The 16809-nt window shown below is 40.5% G+C and overlaps 1 pseudogene; it reads left to right on the plus strand.

Moving 5' to 3' along the window:
• The first annotated feature begins 12098 nt into the window (after positions 1–12098).
• Positions 12099–16427, plus strand: LOC136397871 (T-cell surface glycoprotein CD1b-1-like; annotated as a pseudogene).
• The last annotated feature ends 382 nt before the right edge of the window (positions 16428–16809 follow it).

Raw genomic sequence — 16809 nt, forward strand, 5'->3', positions numbered from 1 at the left:
CTCTGTTTGATTTGTTTTTATAGTTTCAATTTCCTTGGACATATATTCTTTGTGTTCATTGAGTTGTTTTCTGAGCTCCCTAAATTGCCTTTCTGTGTTTTCTTGTATATCTCAGAGGATTTTTAGGATTTCTATCTTGAATTCTCTGTCATTTAGCTTCAAGGTTTCCAATATATTAAATTTTTTTTCCATAGATTTTTCCTCATCTAGCTGTGTTACCTCTCTTTCTTTTGTATCCATGATATTCGATTTTCTCTTCCTTACTGGCATCTGAGGGTGGTTTTGTTGATAGTATTAATGAGATTTAATAAAGAATAAAAAGTTTTAAAAAAATAATAAAAAAAATAAAAAATCGAAAAGAGTTGTTTTTTTTAAAAAAAATTAATAATGAAATAAAGAAAAATAAAATAAAATAAAAATTTAAAAAAAAAAAAGGAAATTATTCCCCCCCTCCTTTTTTCCTCTCCTCTCCTCTCCCCTCTTTCTTGAGAAAATCTTGTGGTGGACTGTGAATTATAACAAACAATGCCTGTGATGGAGGGCCTGAATTGGGGAAAAGTAATAAAGGGGCAAAAAAAAAAAAAAGAAAAAAGAAAAAAAGAAAAAAGAAAAGAAAAGAAAAAGAAAAAAAAAGAGTGTATGGACCCACAAAAAGCAAATAAGGAAAAAATTTGGGTCAAGAATAAAATGATTTGCTTTTAGGTGTTGGTTGTCTAAGAGTTATGATGAGAGGATTAAGAGGAAAACAGAAAAATGGGGGGACAAATTAAAAAATTAATATTGTATTTAGTGGAACAAGAACTAGATAATATGGAGAGCCAGGGATGGGAGCACTGCTAGTGAGTTAAAAAGGTGAAGTAAAAACCCCCCAAAATGCCACAAACATAAGTTTGAGTCCCAGATAAGATAATTTGTTTGTTATTGAGGTTTGAATGAGAGGAGATGTAAAGGAGAAAGGAAGAAACTAATATAGAGGGAGAAAAGAAAGAGAGAGAGAGAAAAAAAAGAGGGAACCACTAAAAGAAGAAAAAAGAAAGGAGAGAGAGAGAGAGAGAGTTAAGGGTTTTGGAGTGCAACCCTCATAGAGAGAAAGGAAGAGAAGAGAAAAGATAATGGGAGATGTAACACTTATGGGTAGTGTAGTTCAAGGAGAGGAGAGAGTAAGACCGGTAGAGAGTTAATCGGCCAAATTGGAGGAGGAAAAAAAAAGTATCAAGAATGAAGATAAGAGAAACAAACGAACAAATATAATAAAATGGGATAGGTTATAAAGTCTGCAGATTATTCTTGATTTTGAGAGGTTATCTTCTTGCTTTTTTTTTTCTCTCCCTCTTCCTGGTCGGTGACTCTGTACCCCAGGTTCTGCCCCTTTGGCACGCTCAGGTGGAGGTTTGCAGTTGATAAGTCTCTATGGCAATGTCATGTATTGTGCTTTAGTCTGGTTGGCAGTCGAAGCTCATTAGCATTTATAGGCTCCGACAGTGAGAGAGTCCGTGTTCCTGGAGCCTTTCTCCTAGTCTTTCCTTCCTCAATTAGTAGCCTGAGAATCCAGCTATGGGGTTGCTGCTGCCTCTGCCTGGATAGTAAGAGGCTCAAAGAGCTGGCAACTCCCCACTCTATTTCCACTCAGCACAGGGCTCTGGGTAAGGCTCAGTCAGTCAGAGCTGCTAGCATAATCAGGCGGGCTTTCCGCCCACTCAAAGACCTCTGGCTCTGCCACTCTGTCCGGTAACACAAGCGGGCGCCCACTTCCGGGGCGCTTGGAGGAAACTCTCACTCACTGTCTGCGACCAGGATATCCGGCCAGCAGTCTCACGCTCTGAGTGAAACCCCCAACCGCAGGGAAAAGTTGCAGCGTTGGAATTGAGTCTCGCTCCGTCCCCGTGTGCGGCTTTTGCAAGGCGCTGGGGCGGCCCGAGATTCTGCTTTGGCCCACACAAAGGCCCCCGACTCTGCCCCTCTGTGCGATAACACGGGCGCGCACTGCCGAGGCACTCGGAGGAATCGCTCACTCCTTATCTGCGCGCGCAAACCCGGATATGAGGCCGGCCGCGTTTCCCTCTGAGTGAAACACCCTCCAGCACGGAAAATCTCCACCGTTGCAATTAGTTCTCACTCCCGCCCGTGCGTGGCTTTCCCAGTGCGCTGGGGCTGCCCAGAGACTCTGCCCTCGGCCCACAGAAAGGCCTCTGACCCTGCCTCTCCGTGGGGCAACACGGGCACCCACTGCCGGGGCTTAGGAAGAAATCTCTCGCCCACTAACTGCGCACCAACCAGGAGACCGGGTAAAATGGCCGCGCCGCTTGTCTTTCTTTGTTTGGGTTTGGCGCGAGTGTTAGCTTGTATTGCCCGGGTTGCCACAGGATCAGATTTTCCTCGGCTTGGATCTCCGTGCCACAGCCTGGTTCGGCCGTTTGTGTCGCGGCCTGGATGTATTCACCCCCTTTGCCCGCCTCAGTTTCTATATTCACAGTTACCAGAGAAAGCCGCCCTGTTTAGGTTAGTGAGGAAGGCGGAGCATTTCTTACTCCCTATTTCCTTCGGGGTTTGGTTATATTTTTAGCCAATTTTTCACTCAATCATACCTTTGGGTGTATTGCGAAGCATCTGGAAGCTCCAAGTATAGGTTTTTCTGTTTCTGGTTGAAGATCTTGTTGAGTTTTGGGGGAGATTTATCGGTATTGCTTCCTACCCCGCCATTACTCTCTCACATTTTATTTTTGAGGAAAGTCCATACTGTTTCCATAGTTGCTGTACCAATTTACATTTTTACCAGCAGTGGATGAGGCCTTTTTTCTACATCCTCTCCAACACTTGTTATTTCTTATCTGGTTGATAACAGCCATTCTAACAGGTGTGAGGTGGTAGCTCTGTGGTTCTGATCTTCGTTTCTCTGGTAGCTAGTGAAGTTGAGTATATTTTCACATATCTGTTGGCCTTTTGTACGCCTTCTTGAGAAAAGTGTCTTTGCAGGTCTACTGCCCATTTTTAAAACTAGACTTTTTGTTTCTTGTGTTGTTGAGTTGTGTGAGTTCTTTGTATATTTGGATATTAACCACTTATTGGTGATTTTGTTTGCACATACTTCTGATTTTTTGTTGGTTGCTTTTTTGTTTTCTTGATGGTTGTTTTTGCTGTGCAGAAACCTTTCAGTCTGATGTAGTCCATTCATTTATAAAATTAAATTTATGGCCTGACCTGTGGTGGTACAGTAGATAAAGCGTCAACCTGGAAACGCTGAGGTTGCCGGTTCGAAACCCTGGGCTTGCCTGGTCAAGGCATATATGGGAGTTGATGCTTCCAGCTCCTCCCCCTTCTCTCTCTCCCTCTTTCTCTCCTCTCTAAAAATGAATAAAAAAATTAAATTTATGTGTTTATTGTGTTATTCAGGTTAATGTTTGATTTTATTTAGATCATTAGTTTCTTAAGGGTGATATATGGCATATTGTTTGAATTTTTGCATGTTCAAGTATAGACTCATTTGGCCCTCACAGGAGAATGATAATTTATCTGAAGAAAACATTTAAGATTATTTCATTTACCTTAGGATTCTGACATATTCCCCACAGCATTGTATATGAAGTGTCTGAAGCCATGGTCTCAGATTCAGAAACAATGGATGACTCTGAGTGTAAACTTTTCTTAATAACTCTGAGCACAGCTTGGTGAGTGCTTTATATTACAAACACAGAAATTTTGAATTTGAGGTTTTTCTCTTTTTGTTCTGTTTTTTCTAATTGCCTTCTCTCTGATATCTTAGTATCAAACACATCTTTTGGGACCAGGTGGCTTTAAATCAATGTCAGTTGAATGTGTCTATAAAAACCAAAGGGAGAGTATTTAAACTGCACGCAGGCTGCCACAGCAAACATTAATGAAAAAAAAAAAAAAGTAGACTCAACACAGTAACTAATTCTCCCATGAACACTCCAGTCCCTAGAGTCACTTACCTGTCTCTAATAAAACTCTTCTCTAATTAGACACTGAGGGGACTCCAGTGCTCCCAGTACATGGACTGTGAGGAGAATGCTGTATGACTGCTCCTCATACCCAGGGGACCTGGAGACACACTCAACTCATTTAGGGTAGAGTGGGAGCCCAAGGCCCTGTGCATCCGCTATAGACCCACTCATACAACATTAATGAAAATCTGTCTACCTATCAGCTCACCACTTGCAAGTCAATCAATCATATGCATGGATTTTTTTTATTTTTTTATTTTTTTTTTATTTATTCATTTTAGAGAGGAGGGAGGGAGAGAGAGAGAGAAAGGGGGGAGGAGCAGAAAGCATCAACTCCCATATGTGCCTTGACCAGACAAGTGCAGGGTTTTGAACCGGCAAACTCAGTGTTCCCAGGTCGATGCTTTATCCACTGCGCCACCAGAGGTCAGGCATGCATGGATCTTTTTAACAGCGACAATTGCTCTGACTGGGAAAACTAAGCAAAAGGGCATCTTCCTAAAATACCCTGATAATCTGTATTACCGTTGCTGCTCCTTTTTCACTGTGTACTACAGAGATGTCCCTGTGGATTATACACTGACACTCAAAGTGCCTATTATCTTCTTTCTGATAATGATTTAAGTAAGAGCAGGATATAAAGACAGAGAATAGTCTGAGGGGACAAGGGGAACAGGCAAGGCAATGAGAAGAATGACAGAAGACTCCAGAGGAAAATTAATGGGTAAGTAGAGAAATACAGAGAAGATCAAGAAGAGGTAGAAAGGAAGGCTGGGAAGCTGATAAGAAGAAGAGAAGACCACAGAGAGATCAGGAGTGGGAACACCGATGCAAAGGCCACGGGGCACTACTGAGGACCTTCTGTTACTTCTTTTCATAGAAAAATACATTAATAATCTCAATGTGGGCTTGAGTTCTCCAAGATCAAGAGGTACTATAATTTCCAGCCACACCAGACTTTGTTAAAAAACCAGGGCTCCCTTAGTAGATGTTGGTGCAGTGGGAGACAGGAGGCAGACAAGAGCAATTGAAAATCTAGGAGCCAGATGGTAGAAGTGATGAAGGGGAAATGAGAGAGCTTATGGGAGACTTGTGGCTGAAGGAGGTGGTCAGGTTTCTCTGACAGGGAAGTGAGCAGATGGAGAGGTTGGTTTGTGGCAAGAGTTGTTAGGGAAGAGTAAAAAAGGGTTTGGAGGAGAAGCTGATATCTTAGTTCTGTGGGCACTAGTCCTGCTGAGACATCCTTTACCTAATAGAGCTTCAAGGCTGCTGCTTCTGCCCCTGCTCTTCAAGGGAATTTTCTGCCATGGGCCAATCACAGTAGGTAAGAAGAACCCAGGTGGGAAAAATACCTGTGGTTGGGCAAGGCAGGGTAGAAGAAAGTTCTGGAGAGGATCGGGAGATAGGAAGTAATGCTCCTACTAAGCGCTTTTGGAATCTGCATGCCAAGCAAGTGCCAAGCAACATCCTTAATTCCCATTTGTTTCCTTTTTAGTTTGGGGGATAAGAAGCCAGATCAGGGGAAAGGAAATATGTGAAACTTTGTAACTATTCTCATTTATCTTTTTCTACATTGTCAGTTCTCTGTCTCTCACCTACCCAAATTTTAGCACCCCATCATCCAGCAGAAGTAGAGTCCCCCTCCTATTACACACTCCTGATCTCATCTTTGCCAATCAGAGCAGCAGCACACGGAGGGCTCAGGCTGGCTGAGGGGGCTGTACACTCATCACTGAGACAGAGTCTTGGACACCATCTGCTTTTTGTGGCCCTGCTCCCAGGAAATTTTAGCAAGGAGGAATTGAAGAACATCCAAGTGTGACTACAATTGTACCTCCATAGTTTCCCCCAGGGAAATGCAGGCATTATCCAGTCAGTTTCAGTTTGAATGTGAGTTTCATTTTCCAAGCTGATATTTGCCTGAAAGCTCTGACCAGGGAAGATGATACATGGGCTCTGACCATTATTCAATCTTTCTGACCTTGTGTTTGGTCTTTGGCTCATGACTTCTTTGTTTCCCTTTGTCACTACTCCCACTGCATCCCCACCTCACCTCATTCAAAGAAAGAGCTACATGTACATGTTTCTTCACACTCCAGAATATACCCTCATATTCTGGCTCCTTGAAATATTTGTCCCCTTTTGATGTTCTTTCCCCCATCCTTGGCCTCAGACTCCGCCTTTCCCAAGCAGGATCTGTCCTCCTTTCTCCCTGGCCGAAGTATTCACATGACTTAAGCAGTACCTAACCACTCCAGAGTGAACTCTTTCTGATTGCTCTGCTATCTTTCTAACAGTCTTCCCATCTAGCCCCTTCAAATTAATAATTTCAATGTTTCTTTATTATTTTCACTTTTTCACCCCACAGATTTCCCTTCCATTCTTCATTCAAACTCTAGTCTTCCATGTGAGTTGCCAGAAAACGTTTCTTCCCTTAAATCCCTTTACTTTCTAGATTGTTGACTTTTTCTCCCTACAATTCCTTCCATATTGACTCTCTCTTCCTTGTCTACCCCAAGATCTCTTTGAGATCAAGTTATCAGGCTCAGAAGTCTGTAATGTGCTTAATCACTACCATATTTTTAAAGAAGTTGTGTGGGGCCTTCTCAGAAACACCTGCCTTCAATTTCTGTCAAGCTGCCTGAAAGAAGAGAAGTCAGACCTGGAACAACAAGGTGAGACCAAATTCCTCTCCCTTCATAGCCTTGGTGCTTAATTCTTGTATTTGAGGTTTTTACACTTTATCACCCCTTTGGAACACAGAATAAGAGGCTAGAAAGTGAGTGTTGATTCAGGAGTGTTTCCACAATGAGAGAAAAAGGTGATTACTCAAACTGCTAAGGTATCCAAGTCACAATCTTTGTCTTGGGATGCCCTCCTAAACTCCATTCCTTCTCATCTCTTTCCAGTGAAGCCACAGGCTTGGGTGACCAAAGACTCCAGTCCTGGTCCTGGCCGTCTGCTGCTGGTGTGCCACGTCTCTGGCTTTCATCTAAAACCTGTGTGGGTGATGTGGATGCGGGGTCAACAGGAGCAGTGGGACACTCAATGAGATGGAGTGCTGCCCAATGCTGATGGGACATGGTATCTTCGAGTAACCCTGGATGTGGCAGCTGGACAGGCTTCTGGCCTGACTTGCCAAGTGAAACACAGCAGCCTGGGAGGCCATGATATAATCATCCACTGGGGTGAGAAAGAATGAAGGCCCTGCTCGGAAATGATAATCTTCCCATAGTTCTGGGCTAATGAATGAGCAGCTGGAGAATGGATAAGAATGCTATTCACAAGAAGATAAAAGTGGGTCAATATAAATCAGAAAGAAGAGTAAAGATTCATAGCAATTAAATTTCATGAAAACAGAGGAAGAGGATAAAAGGTACTAACAAGAATTAAAAGGAAGAGCTAATGATTTGATAAAAGAGAGAAGAGTGTGAGATCAGACACATTGGCTCAGGAGGAATTGAAATGAGGGATGTAGAAAATAGAGAAGGAAACTCTTGAAAAGTCCCAACCCTGTGAAATGAGAAGCATTAACTGAGGTAGGATAGAGTATATTTCATAGATTGACATTATTTTGTCCCCAATCAGATGGATATACCATCCCCCTGATATTAATCTGTTTGACTGTAGTAGTTACCCTGGTTACGTTGGTTGTGGTGGGTTCATGGTGAGACTTTTCTTGCTTTGTTTTTTCAACTGCTTATCTACTTTTTCTTTTATTCCTCTATTGTTTGTCTTTCTCTCTGATTTCTCATCTTTGAGATCAAAATTCTTTTTTTCTTTCACAGTTCAAATCAAGATATCTGCTCTCCCCATTCCCCTATATCCCTGCCTCTCCCATGGAAGACAACACCCAGGAGCCCAGGAGTTCAGGAAACCACCTCTGCTTGGCATAGAAATCATGGATCAAAAACAAATTGTTGACATAAAAGTGAACCTGATCCAACTCTGATAATATTTTTTTACCTCATACATAAAATTCTGGTCTGCTTCTTTTTCAACATGGTTTATACCAAAAAATAAAGCATGACTTTGTTAAAAGTTTGTTCTGACAGAGGTTTTGACCCATTTGGAAACCTGTTCTTCATCCCCCTCCCATCTTTTGGCAATCTATTTTTTTGTTGTTGTTTTGGCAACCTATTTATTGATTTTTCAAAGTCTAATTTAGATATCTGTTTCTGAAATCTTTCCTAGAAGCTTCACTGGATGGCTTAATTGAAATCTCAAAACAAGTACCTGGAATCTAATGAATAAAATAAATTAACAAACAAATTAGAAACATACTCATAGATACAGAGAATAGACTAATAACTATAAGAGGGGAGTAGTTTGGGGAGCTGGGTGAAAATGGCAAAGGGATTAAGCAGAGAAAAATCTCACATAGACACAGAAAACAGTATTGTGATTACCAAAAAGCCCCAGGTTGTACACCCCAGCATGAAGCACCAGAGCCTAGAAAAAATCATAGATAAAAACTTCCCTATAATGATGAAGGAAAGTCACAAAAAGTTTGAGAAACACAGAGAGCCCCAATAAAGATGAACTCAAGGAGGCCCACACCAAGTAACATCATAATTAAAATGACAAAGTTAAAAGACAAAGAAAGAATACTAAAAGCTTCAAGAGAAAAGCAATTAATTACCTACAAAGGAGCCCTCATAGGCTGATATCTGACTTCTCAACAGAAACACTTCAGACCAGCAAGAAATATTCAAAGTGATGCAAAACAAGAACCTACAACCAAGACTACTCTATCCAGCAAAGTTATCATTTAAAATTGAAGCAGAGATAAAGAACTTTCAGAAAAAAAGAATACTCAGGAGTTTATTACCACCAAACAAGTACTGCAAGAAATGTTAAACAGCCTGCTATAAGAAGAGAAAAGAAAAAGAAGAAGGAAAAGGAGAAGAAGAAACCAAGAGAAAAAGGATTATAGGTTTAAAAAATAAACTGGTAATAAATAAGTACATATCAATAATAAACTTAAATGTAAATAGATTAAATGCTCAAATCAAAAGATATAGTGTAGCAGCATAGATAAAAAAACAACACCCACATCTATGCTGTCTATAAGAGACAGACCCACCTTAGAACAAAAGATACACATAGAATGAAAGTGAAAGGAGGGAAAAATATTTTATGAAAGTAGAAATGAAGAATGGTAGATACATGATAGAAAAGAAATACATTTCAAAAACATTATGCTAAGTTAAAGAATCCAGACACAACAGACACATATTGTATGATTCTGTTTATATGAAATATCCAGAAGTTACTCCACAGAGACATGAAGAAGGTTATTGATTAATAAGAACCTGGGGTGAGTGTGTGACTGCTTAATGAATATGGGATATTCTATTGGGGTAATAAAAATATTTTGAAAATTGTTAGAACTGCTGGCTACACAGCAATATAAAGTACTAAATGCCAATGAATTGTATACTTTAAAATGGTTAACTTTATCTCGTTTCACCTCATTAAAAAATGAACAAATAATTATGAGATATTAACACTGTAACATAACACTTCAAAGTCTAAGGATAAAATGTTCCATCAGGAATGAATGAAAGAAAGGATGAAAATTTTTCAGAGGAAAACATTGTCTATAAAGTAATACATAGAATGATAGAAGTAGCCTCATCAACAATAGATGCAAGAAAAGAATAAGGTAAAATTGACACTAGAATTTGAAATACTTGGATATATCTGCTATTCAGCTATAAGGACCACATGAACCACATTGTTTCTGATCCAGTTTGAATTAATTATTTTACATGGGGACCAACTCTAGTCTAGTGTTATTCTTTTACATTTGGCTTTCCAACTTTCTAGCACCATTTACTGAAACTTCTTTTCTTCATTGTGTTTTTGGCTCTTTTATCAAACATTATTTGCCCTTATAAACGTGGTTTTATTTCTGGGTTCTCAATTTTATTCCATTGGTCTGTGTAATTTTTGAAAATACCATGCTCTATTATCGTGGCTCTGTGGTATAACTGGAAGTCAGGTATTGTGATACCTCTGGCTTCATGCCTTTTTTTACAGGTTGGCTTTGACTATTCAGGGGCTTTAGTGGTTTCATACAAATCTGATGATTTTTTGTTCTATTTCTTTAAAAACTGACATTGTGATTTTAATGGGGATTGCATTAAATCTGTATACTGCATTGGGTAATATAACAATTTTAACTCTGTTGATTCTTTCTATCCATGAACACAGAGTATCTTTCCATTTCATTATGCCTTTTCCAATGTCTTTTACTAAAATAAAGCTTTGAAATTTTCAAATTTTTGTTACAATTGTAAAAGGAATTGTTTTTAATTTTCTAGAATTTCATTGTGGGCCTATAGGAAAGAAAAAGGCCTGAATATACACTTCTCCAAAAAGGACATACAGATGGTCAATAGATAAAGAAGATGCTCAAATCACTAGCATTGGAAAAATGCTAGTTAAATCAACAATGAGCTATCATCTCACACCTTTCAGAATGGCTATTATCAAAAAATTAACAAACAACAAGTGTTGGTGAGAATGTGGAGAAAAGGGAACTTCTATGCACTCTTGGTAGAACATGAATTGGTGCAACCACTGTGGAAAGCAGTATAGAGTTTCTTCAAAATATTAAAAATGAAACTGCCTTATGATCAGTGATGCCAATTCTGGTAATATATCCAAAGAAAACTGAAACACTAATTTGAAATTATATATGCACCCCTATGTTTATTGCAGTGCTTATTTTCAATGGCCAAGACTGGGAAGCAGACCAGGTACCATCAGTAAATGAGTGGATCAAAAACCTGTGTTACATTTACACAATGAAATATTCAGCCACGGAAAGAAATCTTTTTTCATGGATAGATTTGGAGAGTATTGTGCTAAGTGAAATTAGGCAGTCAGAGAAAGATAAATATCATATGATTTCACATATATGTAAAATCTAAATAACAAAATAAACAAACAAAATAGAAAAAGATTCATAGATACAGAGGACAGACTGACAGTTGTCAGAAGGGTAAAAGATGGAGAAGGGGGTCAGAGTGAAAAAGGTGCAGTAACTAAGCAAAAGAATAAAACCAAATAACAAACTGATAGACAAAATAATATGTTATCTTTGACTTAACCTGAAGCTATACATAGCATATCTCCGAAAGTTCTGCTTGTCTCATAAAAATTTGTTACTCAAACTTCCAAAGGTGAAGAGCTACTAAAAAGAAAGTCATATACTAGTAGTAAATGTAGTTTTCTTTTCAATAATTGCTATGGCATAAAATAATTTTGCTTGGAGTATAAACTGTAGTGTTTACCTTATTTGGTTTTAGGATTTGGGTCTGCAGTACTTTAGTCCAGGCAAATGTCTTAAGTGCTTTCCCTTTTGGGCCCTGGCCAGGAAGTGCACCATCCTGATACACCAAGGTTTCAGGTTCAATCCCCGGTCAGGGCACATATAAGAATCAATCAATGAATGTATGAATAAGTGGAACAACAAATTAATGTTTCTGCTTCTCTCTCTTTCATCCTTCCTCTCTTTAAAATTAATTTAAAAATGTTTGAAGAACTAAAAACTTTGAAAACATGAAAAAAAAATGAATGCTTTGCCTTTTTTAAATGATCATCAACACACACATACACAAATGTGGGGTTAGAGAGACCAGACAATGGGATAAAATGAGAAAGAGGAGCCACTGAGAATGTAAAAGAGAAGAGAGGGCCATGCAGGGAAGATTACATTGGTCGGATAAACAAAAAGAATTGTCCTAGATTAAAGCAGACAATTGTTTAACGGTGCTTTCTGATTTAACCGAGGTTAGAATAAAAGACTGAGGAGGTAAAATAACCTTTAAATACCACATGGTGGCTTTCTCAAGGTAGTATGAAGAAAGCTGAGGTCAGGAAGAACACCTGGAAGCCAGGAAGATAAGAAAATATCTGGAAGTCAGGGGCTGGTGTGGAAATGACAGGTAGAGTGGGAGGGTCAGGGTGTGGCAGACACAGCTTTTCTCTGATGTGCAATGTAAATGAGGCAGAGTTTTGTCCCTGGAAGAGGAAGTCACTATAGAGGTCTGAGGAAAAAATGGTTTGCTGAGTTCAGAAATCAAACACCAGCTGTAAGATTCAGAAGTACCATCTCCCCGTGAAATGCTGCTTTTGCCATTTCTGTTGCTAACAGGTCTCATCCCAGGTGGTGACAATGAGCACAAACACGAGCAAGGTAAGAGTAACTCTGGCTGGAACTCTGGGTGTGGGTGGCCTGGATGAAAGCATGCTGTGCATACCCCTGAGGGTCTGGGCCAGCCTGTCTCCAGCCTTCTTCTTCTATTTTAGAGGCTGAGGATGGAGCTGCAGGCCCTGGCACAGGCAAATGATTCTGTCATTTTGTTGTTCAGACTCTGGGGTTTTTTATCCTGGATCTCTCTGGTTTCCACCCCCTCACACATATTTCCTCCTGCTTTTCTCTTTATTTTCACTTTTGTTATTTTTTTAATTACTCACAGCTTTCCAGGGGCCTACGTCTTTCCATGTCATCCAGATATCATCATTTGTCAACAACACCTATGCACAAAATCAAGCCTCAGCTCAGGCACTGCCATTTTCCTGAAGCCTTGGTCCAAGGGCAACTTCAGCGATGCAGAGGTGACTGAGCTGGAGAAGTTGTACCGGGTCAATATTATCAGATTCATTCGGGTAGCACAGAATCATATTCATCAATTCCAGTTGACATGTGAGTGCAGTCCTCTGATCTGGGAAGATCATCAATGATTTTTTTCTCTCTCTCTCTTGGTTCATGCTACTGCATCCCAGGATCGTTCTGTCCTTTTTCCCAGTTTACTCAACTGTATGCACACACTTCTCTAGAGCAGTCCCCTATTAGACTCCACACATCCACATAGTATTTCAGATTCTTCCTCCTTCTTGAAATCTTATCTGATAAAAATCCTCCATTGTTTGTATATAATCTATTTCTCTTAAACCTCATGCAAGAAGCCCTCACTTTTCCCACCCTGTCCCTGAGTGAACTAAAGTGTGACTTCCTTTGTGTCCAATCCATCTCCTCAAACATCTCCTGCCTGCTCCTCCTCTCAATGTAATTCTCCCATTCATCCTGGAATATGTACTTCCTCCTGACTTCACCACCCTGATCCTCACATACCCCCTTCTTTCTTCTTACCCACTGTTCTTTATCATAACAGCCCTTCTCTACCATTTATGATATGTATACTTTCCACCTGTTCTCTTTTTTTTTGTTTGTTTGTTTTTTCCAAAGTGAGAAGCTGGGGGGAGGCAGACAGACAGACTCCTGCATGTGCCCAACCTAGATCCGCCTCACATGCCCACCAGGGGGCGATACTCTGTCCCTCTTGGGCATTGCTCCGCTTCAGAGCCATTAAAGCACCTGAGGCGGAGGCCATGGAGCCATCCTCAGCGCCCAGGCCATCTTTGCTCCAATGGAGCCTTGGTTGCGGGAGAGGAAGAGAGAGACAGAGAGGAAGGAGAGGAGAAGGGAGGAGAAGCAGATTGGTGCTTCTCCTGTGTGCCCTGGCTGGGAATCAAACCTGGGACTTCCATACTCCGGGCCAATGCTCTACCGCTGAGCCAACCGGCCAGGGCCTCCCCTGTTCTCTTCTTATTGAAAAGTCTCTGATTAGCCTTGGCTGGGTAGCTCAGTTGTTTAGAGCACCATCCCGATATGCTAAGGTTACAGGTTCCATCTCCAATCAGGGCATAAATAACTCAACCAATGGGTGCATCATTGTGTGGAAAACAAATTGATATTTCTCTTTATATATCTATCTCCCTTTCTCTATCTCTTTCTCCTTCTCTCTCTGCAATCAATCAATAAATAAAATTTTAAAAAGAAAAGTCTCCAAATACAGTCAAAATCACTTGACAATAATGATATGTTCTGAGAAATACCTTGTTGGAAAATTTTGTTTTGTGACTATCATAGAGTACACTTAAACAAACCTAAATAGTATAGCCTACCATACACTAGTCTCTATGGTATATTTTGTTCCTACAGGGCTAAAATCCATTAGAGCACATTACTATAAAAAAGAACACATAACATTAAATCAAGCAAACATAAAATTATCCAATCAAGTGATGTAGTAAACATGAGAGGTATAGGCTACTGCGGGAATAAAATGTCATACTCTTATGGCAAACTTCTTTTTTTGTAAGTAGGAAGCATACATTCTAAGATAATAATTAAAAGTATAATAAATACATAAACCAGTAGCATTATTATTGTCATTATCAAGTATTATGTACTGCACAGCTTGCATTGTTACTCTGTTATACAACTGGCAGCAAAGTACAGTTTTTACCCCAGCATCACCACAAACACATGAGCAATGCATTATGCTGTTATGATAGCCATGATGTCACTAGGCAAATAAGAATTTTCCAGCTTCATTATAATCAATGAGACTACCCTCTTGTACTTGGTTTGTTGTTATCTGAAAAGTCACTGTATGGCTAAGTCATGTGAATGCACTAAATTGGTTTTTGGCTCATCATTTCACATCTCAAACCTTTCTCCCCACAGTAATCCAAAAGTCTAGGTTCTTCCTCCATTTATTTCCTTCATATTGGCTTTTACATATCTTTTTCTATGTTATCTTCTATCCAGATCCTGTTGAGGTCCAGGCTAGAGCCAGCTGTGAGCTGCATTCTGGGGAAACCACAGTAAGCTTCCTGAGGGTAGCTTTGGGAGGAGAGGATTTCCTGAGCTTCCAGAATGATTCGTGTGTGCCTGCCACAAAGGGAGATAGCAGGGCACAGAGGATGTGTGCACTTTATTTCAAAGCCAAGTTTTCTCTAATGCCTTGGAGCAACTCCTCTCAAACACCTGCCCTCGATTTCTCTTGGGTGTTCTCAATGCAGGGAAGGCAGAACTGCAGAGACAAGGTTAGTCCTGCTCTTTCACCAAGACTTTTCTATTTCACTTTCCACTATATCATTGAATTCAACAATATGGGGTTCCTGCCTGACCAGGCAGTGGCGCAATAGAGCGTCGAACTGGGACTTGGAGGACCCAGATTCAATACCCTGAGATTGCCAGCTTGAATACCAGGTCATCTGGTTTGAGCAAGGCTCACCAGCTTGAGCCCAACGTCTCTGGCTTCAGCAAGGGGTCACTGGGTCTACTGTAGACCACTAGTCAAGGCACATATGAGAAAGCAATCAATGAATAACTAAGGTGCCACAAGAAGGAATTGATGCTTCTCATCTCTCTCCCTTCCTATCTGTTTGTCCCTGTCTGTCCCTCTGTCTCTCTCTGTCCGTGTCACACACACACACATACACACACACACAAAGGGGGTTCCTAAGAAGACAGGGGCTTAATCAATAAATTATTTGGATTCCAAAAGACTAGGAGGAGTCACTGTCCAAACTTGTGGTGTCTGAGTTCCTATGCTCTAGATTAGAGTCATAAGGTGATATTGTCCTGCTCCTTTCTGCCACAGTGAAGCCCAAGGCCTGGCTTTCCAGTGACCCCACTTCTTTGCCTGGTCATCTGTTGCTGGTGTGTCATGTTTCGGGATTTTACTCCAAACCTGTATGGGTGATGTGGATGAGGGGTGAGCAGGAGCATCCAGAAACTCATCAAGGTGACATCCTGCCCAATGCTGATGGGACATGGTGCCTCCGAGTAACCCTGGACGTTGTGGCTGGGGAGGAGGCTAACCTGAATTGCCGAGTAAAGCACAGCAGCCTGGGAGGCCAGGACATCATCCTCCACTGGGGTGAGAAAGAATTGGACCTGGCCAGAAATGGGAGGAGATGGTCCACAAACATGGAGGGAGAGGCGAGCAAAATGGTGAGATGTAATGGGTGTGAGAAACAAGGAGAGAGGGATGAAAAGCAAGAGAGAAAAAGAAAGAGATATATATCTAAAACACGCACTACCTGACTATTTTACTCAGGTGCACTGACTTCTTTTTCCTTAGATTGTCAAAGAAAAAAAAAATGACAACAGCCAATACAATAATAGTTGTCTGGTTGAATGAATCAAAATTATACCTATTTATTTTGTCACATAAGCAAAAAATATATTCTTTGGTGTGTTATAGAATTTTAGTAATTGGTTTGTTTGTGTCATTAGATAAACAAGGTTGAAAAATCACTCATCTAAATTATAAAGTAGGTAAGAATCACAGGCCTATAAACTGGGTGACAAGGGACAAGAAGTGATAGGAAATAGATATGGATTATTGTGTTAGAGAATCTGAGAGGGGAAGTTGGATTTGCCTTTACATCAAAAGCAGGTGAATGATGATGCTGACACTCAGGTGAGCAGAGGAAGGGCAGGAGACTCAGGAATGGGTTTGGCAGTGACATCTGTGTGTCTTCTCCCAATTGCCAGGACGTACTACCTCCACCATGGTGATAATTTTGGCAATAATATTGCCCATCTTCAGTTTTTTGATATGCCTTGCATTGTGGTATTTGAGGCGCTGGTAAGTTTTTTAAAACCTTTCTTTTCTGTCCACCTCCCACTCTTTTACACTATTTTTATTTATTTACATTATTTTAGTCTCAATATTTCTTTTTTTAATTTATCTTTTAATTTGTGGGTTGACATGCTTCACAAACCATACAGGTTTCACGTGTACAACTCAATATACCACCATCTGCACTCCGCATCATGCTCCCTCTCCCCAGCTCAGTCTCTCTGCCCTCCTCCCCTTCCTCCCCTCCCTCTGCCCCCCTTCCCTCTGACTACTGCCACTGTTACTACTGCCACTGATACTACAACTACTGTTGTCTGTATCTATGTGTTATCTGTTTATGTTTTGGGCTTATCCCTTCGCCTTCTTTGATCCAGTCCCCTCTTCCCCTGTCC

Source organism: Saccopteryx leptura, chromosome 3 (genome assembly GCF_036850995.1).
Source record: "Saccopteryx leptura isolate mSacLep1 chromosome 3, mSacLep1_pri_phased_curated, whole genome shotgun sequence".
NCBI lineage: Eukaryota > Metazoa > Chordata > Mammalia > Chiroptera > Emballonuridae > Saccopteryx > Saccopteryx leptura.